Here is a 6,179-nt window from a genome sequence, read left to right on the forward strand (position 1 = left end):
TTCTCCAACACAAAAGCTTTGGCAGACCCATCCTCTTTCCCCTCCTCTTTCTGCGTAATTCCGGAGTTGGGGGGATGGGTCTCCCCCCCTTATTCGCCCCTTCCTGTCCCACCTGGGACCCTGGCTCCTCTACCTTGCCTGAGCCTCGGACACGACTTCCTGCTTCCCCACTGGCATCGGAACTCTCTCTGCTTTCCCCTGTGCTCGGGGATGGGCTTGAACTCAGGAGGGGAGGGACTTCGCGATATCCCCTGTCCCTCACATCCACCCCCCTCCCAAGCTCTCCTTCACCCCTCCCCAGGTCCCCCCCAGGTGTCGGTGACGACTGGAAGCCTAAGAACTCAGTGCTTTCCGAGCCCGTTGGTGTGAACACCTCCCCCCAGTCCTGCGAGACCCCCCCTTCCGCCTGGGAGGACGGGAATCCCAAAAAGTCCGTGGCGTCAGAGCTGGTGGGGGTAAAAATGTTCTGCCAATCTGCTCCTTCCTCTGACTGGGTGGATCTCGGTGACACCCATACCTCATCCTCTGGTTCCTCAAACTCCGCTTCCCAGCGCCATGGTGAACTGCTCTCCCGTGCTTCCTCCCCCTCCCCCTCCCTTTCCATGTGCCAGGGCTTGGGTCTATGGGGAAAGAGGGCGTGAAATTCTTCTACCAGGAATTCCTCCTGTATCTGAGTGGCTGGGACCCATTCATTCTGAGACGGTGGAGCATCCTCCCATGCCATGAGGTACTCCAGGCCCCCCGCCCCCCACCTTGAGTCCAGGATGGCCGTGGCCTCATTGAGTTGCTCCCTGCCTTCCCTCTCCCCCCCTCCCTCAGGGGTTTGTTCGCTGTCTCGGAGCCTGCTGCTTTCCCTGTACGGCGACAGCAGCGATCTATGAAACACTGGGTGCACCCTCATGTCCTCTGGCAGTGCCAGCCTGTATGCCACCGGGTTGACCTGTTGCGTGACCGTGAAGGGGCCCAACCTTCTGGGCGCCAGCTTTTTGCACCTCCCTCTGATGGGAAGGCCCTCCGAGGACAACCAAACTTTGTCCCCCACCCTAATGACCTCCCCCGGTCGCCTGTGGCGATCTGCCCCCTTCTTGTACGCTTCCTTGGCTTTCTCCAAGTGTTCTCTGAGCTGCTGGTGCACCGTCTCCAGTTCCTCTGCCCAATCCTCAGCCTGTGGGCCCTCCTCCTCCTCCTCCCCCTCCCTCTCTGGGAAAGATCTGAGGTCGCGCCCGTAATTGGCCTTAAAGGGCGACACCCCTGTGGAGACGTGCACCGCATTGTTGTAGGCAAATTCTGCCAGTGGCAGGCGATCCACCCAGTCCGTTTGCCTCTGGCTGACGTAGCATCTCAGGTACTGCTGCAGAATGGCGTTGACCCTCTCCGCCTGTCCATTGGTCTGCGGGTGTCTAGCCGTCGACAAGCTGACCTCCACCTGCAGGAGGTTCATGAGCCGCCGCCAGAACCTGGAAACAAACTGGCGGCCACGATCCGAAAAAACCCTTAAAGGTAATCCATGCAGTCGGAATACGTGGTCAACAAACAGTTTGGCTGTCTCTTCTGCAGAGACCGCCCTGGCACACGGTATAAAGTGGCACATTTTGGACATGAGGTCCACCACCACCAACACTGCGGTCTTGCCCCTGGAAGAAGGCAGATCTGTGATGAAGTCCATGGACACCACTTCCCACGGCCTGTGTGGTGTGGCTAAGGGCTCCAGCAATCCTGCTGGCGGTGCTCTGACCACCTTTGCCCGCTGGCAGGTGTCACAGCCCCGTACATAGTCTCGAACATCTTCCCGCACCCCTGGCCACCAGAAGTGTCTCATGACTAGGTGAGCGGTTTTGTCCCTCCCAAAATGACCCGCCGTTGGGTTGTCGTGCATCTGCTTGAGGACCGTACGTCTAAGCTGGGTGGTGGGCAGGTACAGTGCACCCTTGTAGAAAAGCAGCCCCTTGCGTGCTGCAAAGTCTTTTGCCTGCTCCCCCCCCCTCAGTTCTCTGAAGATGCGGTTGGCAAATTCATCCGCTGCCGTCAGTGCTGTGAGTTCTGCCTCGCTCACCACTGCTGCTCCGCAGGACCATGCTGACGGGGGGGAAAATGTGCCTGGGTGCCGGTGGCGCCTCCTCCTCCATGTACTCTGGCTTGCGGGAGAGGGCATCCGCCCTGACATTCTGCTCTCCCGGGATGTAGTGTATGGAGAAGTTGAAGTTCGAGAAGAACTCTGCCCACCGTATCTGCCGCTGGTTGAGCACCCTGGCAGTTCTCCAGAACTCCAGGTTCTTGTGGTCTGTGCACACCTGGATGGGGTGCTTGGCGCCCACCAGGAAGTGTCTCCAGTGCTGGAACGCAGCGTGGATCGCAAGAAGTTCCCGATCAAACACCGTGTAGTTCCGCTCTGGCTGGGTCAACTTCCTGGAGAAGAAGGCACAGGGTCTCCACTCTCTGTTGGCGTCCAGTTGCAACAAAATGGCGCCCACAGCTTTATCAGAAGCATCTGTCTCCACGCGTAGGGGCGCGTCCTGAACCACGTGGAACAGGTTCTGGTCTGAGGCGAACACCCTCTTGAGGCTTTCGAACGCTGCTTGCGCCTCTGGTGTCCACCTGAACTTCTGCTTGCCTCTCAGGCGGTCAGTGATGGGAGCCGTAACGCGAGAGAAGTTCTTGATGAACTTCCTGTAGAAGTTGGCGAAGCCTAGTAGGCGTTGGGCATCTTTGCGCGTCCTGGGGCTGTGCCAGTCCAGGATGGCCTGCACCTTGTCCTTGTCCATCGCCAGCCCCTTGTCTGACAGCTTGTAGCCCAGGAAGTCCACCTCCTTGGTGTGAAACTTGCACTTCTCCAGCTTCACATACAGGTGGTTCTCCTTCAGGCGCTGCAACACCTCCCTGACGTCTTTCACATGCTGCACTGGGTCATCGGAATAGATAAGGATGTCATCCAGGAAGACCAAGCATTTCCTGAAGAGGAGGGACCCCAGGACGTGGTGCATGAAGGCCTGGAAGCATGCTGAGCCCCCTTGCAACCCGAAGGGCATCACCAGATATTCAAAAGAGCCCAGAGGCGTGAACATCGTGGTTTTCCATTCATCGCCTTCCCGGATCCTGATCAAGTTGTACGCCCCCCTCAGGTCTAGCTTGGTGAAAATCTTGCCCCTGCGTGCCGCTGTCAGGAGATCATCCACTCTGGGCATGGGGAAAGCCACTGGCTCTGTCACTGAATTCAGCCGTCTAAAATCCACCACAAGACGGCGCTGTTGCGTGTCTTTCTTGTCCACCCAGAAGACCGGGCTGCCCCCTGCTGCCTTGCTTTCTCTGATGAACCCCCGCTTGAGGTTCTTGTCGATGAAAGCGCGCAGATCTTCCAGTTCCTGGTCTGACATGGCGTACAGCTTGGCTGGGGGTATAGTTGCCCCTGGCACCAGGTTGATCTGGCAGTCAAAAGGCCTGTGCGGGGGTAGGTGGTCGGACTCCGCTTCGCTGAAGACCTCCTGCAGGTCCCAGTACGGCTTGGGTATCGCCTCACCCCCTTTGACGTGCATGGTGGCCACCGTGGCTATTGGAGGCCCCTCCCCTGGTTGGTGCTGCATGCAATGTTCCAGGCAAAAGTCCGATCCAAAAGTGATGCATCTCTGGTGCCAACTGATGGAGGGGTCGTGGCGCGCCAGCCAGCTCATGCCCAAGACGATGGGGGGGTCTGAGATGGTGGTGACGTTGAATGCCAGCGTCTCTGAGTGCCTTCCAACCGTCATTCTCATGGGGGGGGTTTGATGAGTGATGGCCCCTCCCAGCAGCTCTCTGCCGTCAATGGTTGCCACGTGCAGAGGAAAATCCAGCTGCAGAAGCTGGATCTGGTGCTCTTCTGCAAAGTTTCTCGAGAAGAAGTTCGCTGACGCCCCACTGTCAATTAGGGCGAGGACTGTCAGGGGATAGCCATTTGGGAGCGTGAGCGTCACTTCTAGAACCACTCCTGCTCTGGGAGGGGTGGGCTGGCTCTGCTCCTCTCTGTGCGGGTGGGTGGGTTGGGGCTGTTGTCTGCTGACTGTGCCTGGCTGCTGCCCCTTGTCTCCTGCAGCCAGGCTTTCCCGTTTCCCTGCTGTGGTACTGCGTCAGTGGGGGAGGGCACAACCGTTCCCGCCTTTCCTTGCCACTCCCTGCGATGTGGGCAGTCTCTGACGAGATGCTGGGGGGAGTTGCAGAGAAAGCAATTCCCACCCCTTCCCTCCTTGCGTCTTGGCGCCGCTGGGGTTTGAAAAGCCCGCGCGCGCGCGCGCTATCAATCTGCATGGGTTCCTGGTCCTGGCTTGTCGCGTTGCTTGCTTGTCGCTCCACCGGGATTCCTGTCTCACCCCCACCGCCAGAGCCGCTTTGCTCAGCTGATCCATATTACTGGGCTTTGGACCTCTCGAGAGCTCATCCTTCACCTCCTCATGCAACCCCAAGTAGAACGCCGCTTGCATTGGGGGTGACTCTAGTTCCCACCCCAATCTGTGCACCAGCATGGTGAATTTCGCCCAATACGCGCGAACTGTCATATTTCCTTGGCGTAAATTATGAAGTTCCTCCTTAGTCTGGTCCATATGACTATCGGACGAATACATCGTTTTCAAACCTTCTAGAAATAGTTTGACATTCTTCATGCAAGGATTCTTTGTTGCGATTAACGGTCTTAGCCACTCCCTGGCTGCCCCGGTAAGGTGCTCCACAATAAACGCTACCCTGTGCTCATCATCAGGGAACTCATCGTGGTGCAGCTCAAGAGCATACACAATCTCAGTCTCAAAGCCCTGATATTCCCTCGGGTCTCCATTGAACTTGCTTACTAGGGTCCCGGCTCTCCTTCCTGGCAGCACTTGGACTTGGGGTGCCCCTCCCGCCTTGTTTTTCTCTGCATCCAGCTTGTTTTGGAGGTCTACCGCCACCGCCCTTAATTCCTGCTCTCTTTCCTGTAGCGCTCTCACCTGTTCCGCAAGTTGTAGCCGGTCGTCCTGGACCTTCTTAGTCTCTTCTTTAGCTGCCTTCAATTCCCCCTGCGCCTGCAGCGACAGCTGCTGCAGTTCTTGCTGGGCTTGCTCCGCGATCTGCCGCCATCTCTCCGCCTCTGACACGCTCATCCCGGCAACTCCAAAGTAGCCCAAAAAAGGATTCGGAGGTTGCTGTCACAGTGGCCGGAGTGGGCTACTTCAGAGTAACGACGCTACGCAGCTCTGCATTTTATTCTTTTATTGGTGCTGCGTATTTACAGTGCTGAAGTCATTGCTATTTACACGGAGTGATGTGGTCAGTCGGTTTCAGAACCTCCGAATGGCTTTTGGCGCGTCTTTCTCCAACACAAAAGCTTTGGCAGACCCATCCTCTTTCCCCTCCTCTTTCTGCGTAATTCCGGAGTTGGGGGGATGGGTCTCCCCCCCTTATTCGCCCCTTCCTGTCCCACCTGGGACCCTGGCTCCTCTACCTTGCCTGAGCCTCGGACACGACTTCCTGCTTCCCCATTGGAATCGGAACTCTCTCTGCTTTCCCCTGTGCTCGGGGATGGGCTTGAACTCAGGAGGGGAGGGACTTCGCGATATCCCCTGTCCCTCACAGTATGGGATCCAGGATCTCCCTTCGAGCTTCTTCATAGAGGGGGCATCTGAAGAACAAGTGCCATATTTAACAATAAATAAACCACAAGGGGAGTTGCATTTTGTTAAAATATTGCATTCCCAACCTTTCTCCAAAACTATTTTTTTCAGGGATCATTGCAAAAGTGTTTGTTTTGTTACTTCTGATTGACTGGTATCGCACAAATGACTTCATAGAATCATAGAGTTGGAAGAGACCACAAGGGCCATCCAGTCCAACTCCCTGCGAAGCAGGAAACACCATCAAAGCATTCCTGACATATGGCTGTCAAGCCTCTGCTTAAAGACCTCCAAAGAAGGAGACTCCACCACACTCCTTGGTAGCAAATTCTACTGCCGAACAGCTCTTACTGTCAGGAAGTTCTTCCTAATGTTTAGGTGGAATCTTCTTTCTTTTAGTTTGAATCCTTTGCTCCGTGTTCGCTTCTGTGGAGCAGCAGAAAACAACCTTTCACCCTCTTCTATATGACATCCTTTTATATATTTGAACATGGCTATCAGATCAACCCTTAACCTTCTCTTCTCCAGGCTAAACATACCCAGCTCCCTAAGCCGTTCCTCATAAGA

The sequence above is a fragment of the Zootoca vivipara genome, chromosome 1, assembly GCF_965207765.1.
Source record: "Zootoca vivipara chromosome 1, rZooViv2.hap1.1, whole genome shotgun sequence".
NCBI lineage: Eukaryota > Metazoa > Chordata > Lepidosauria > Squamata > Lacertidae > Zootoca > Zootoca vivipara.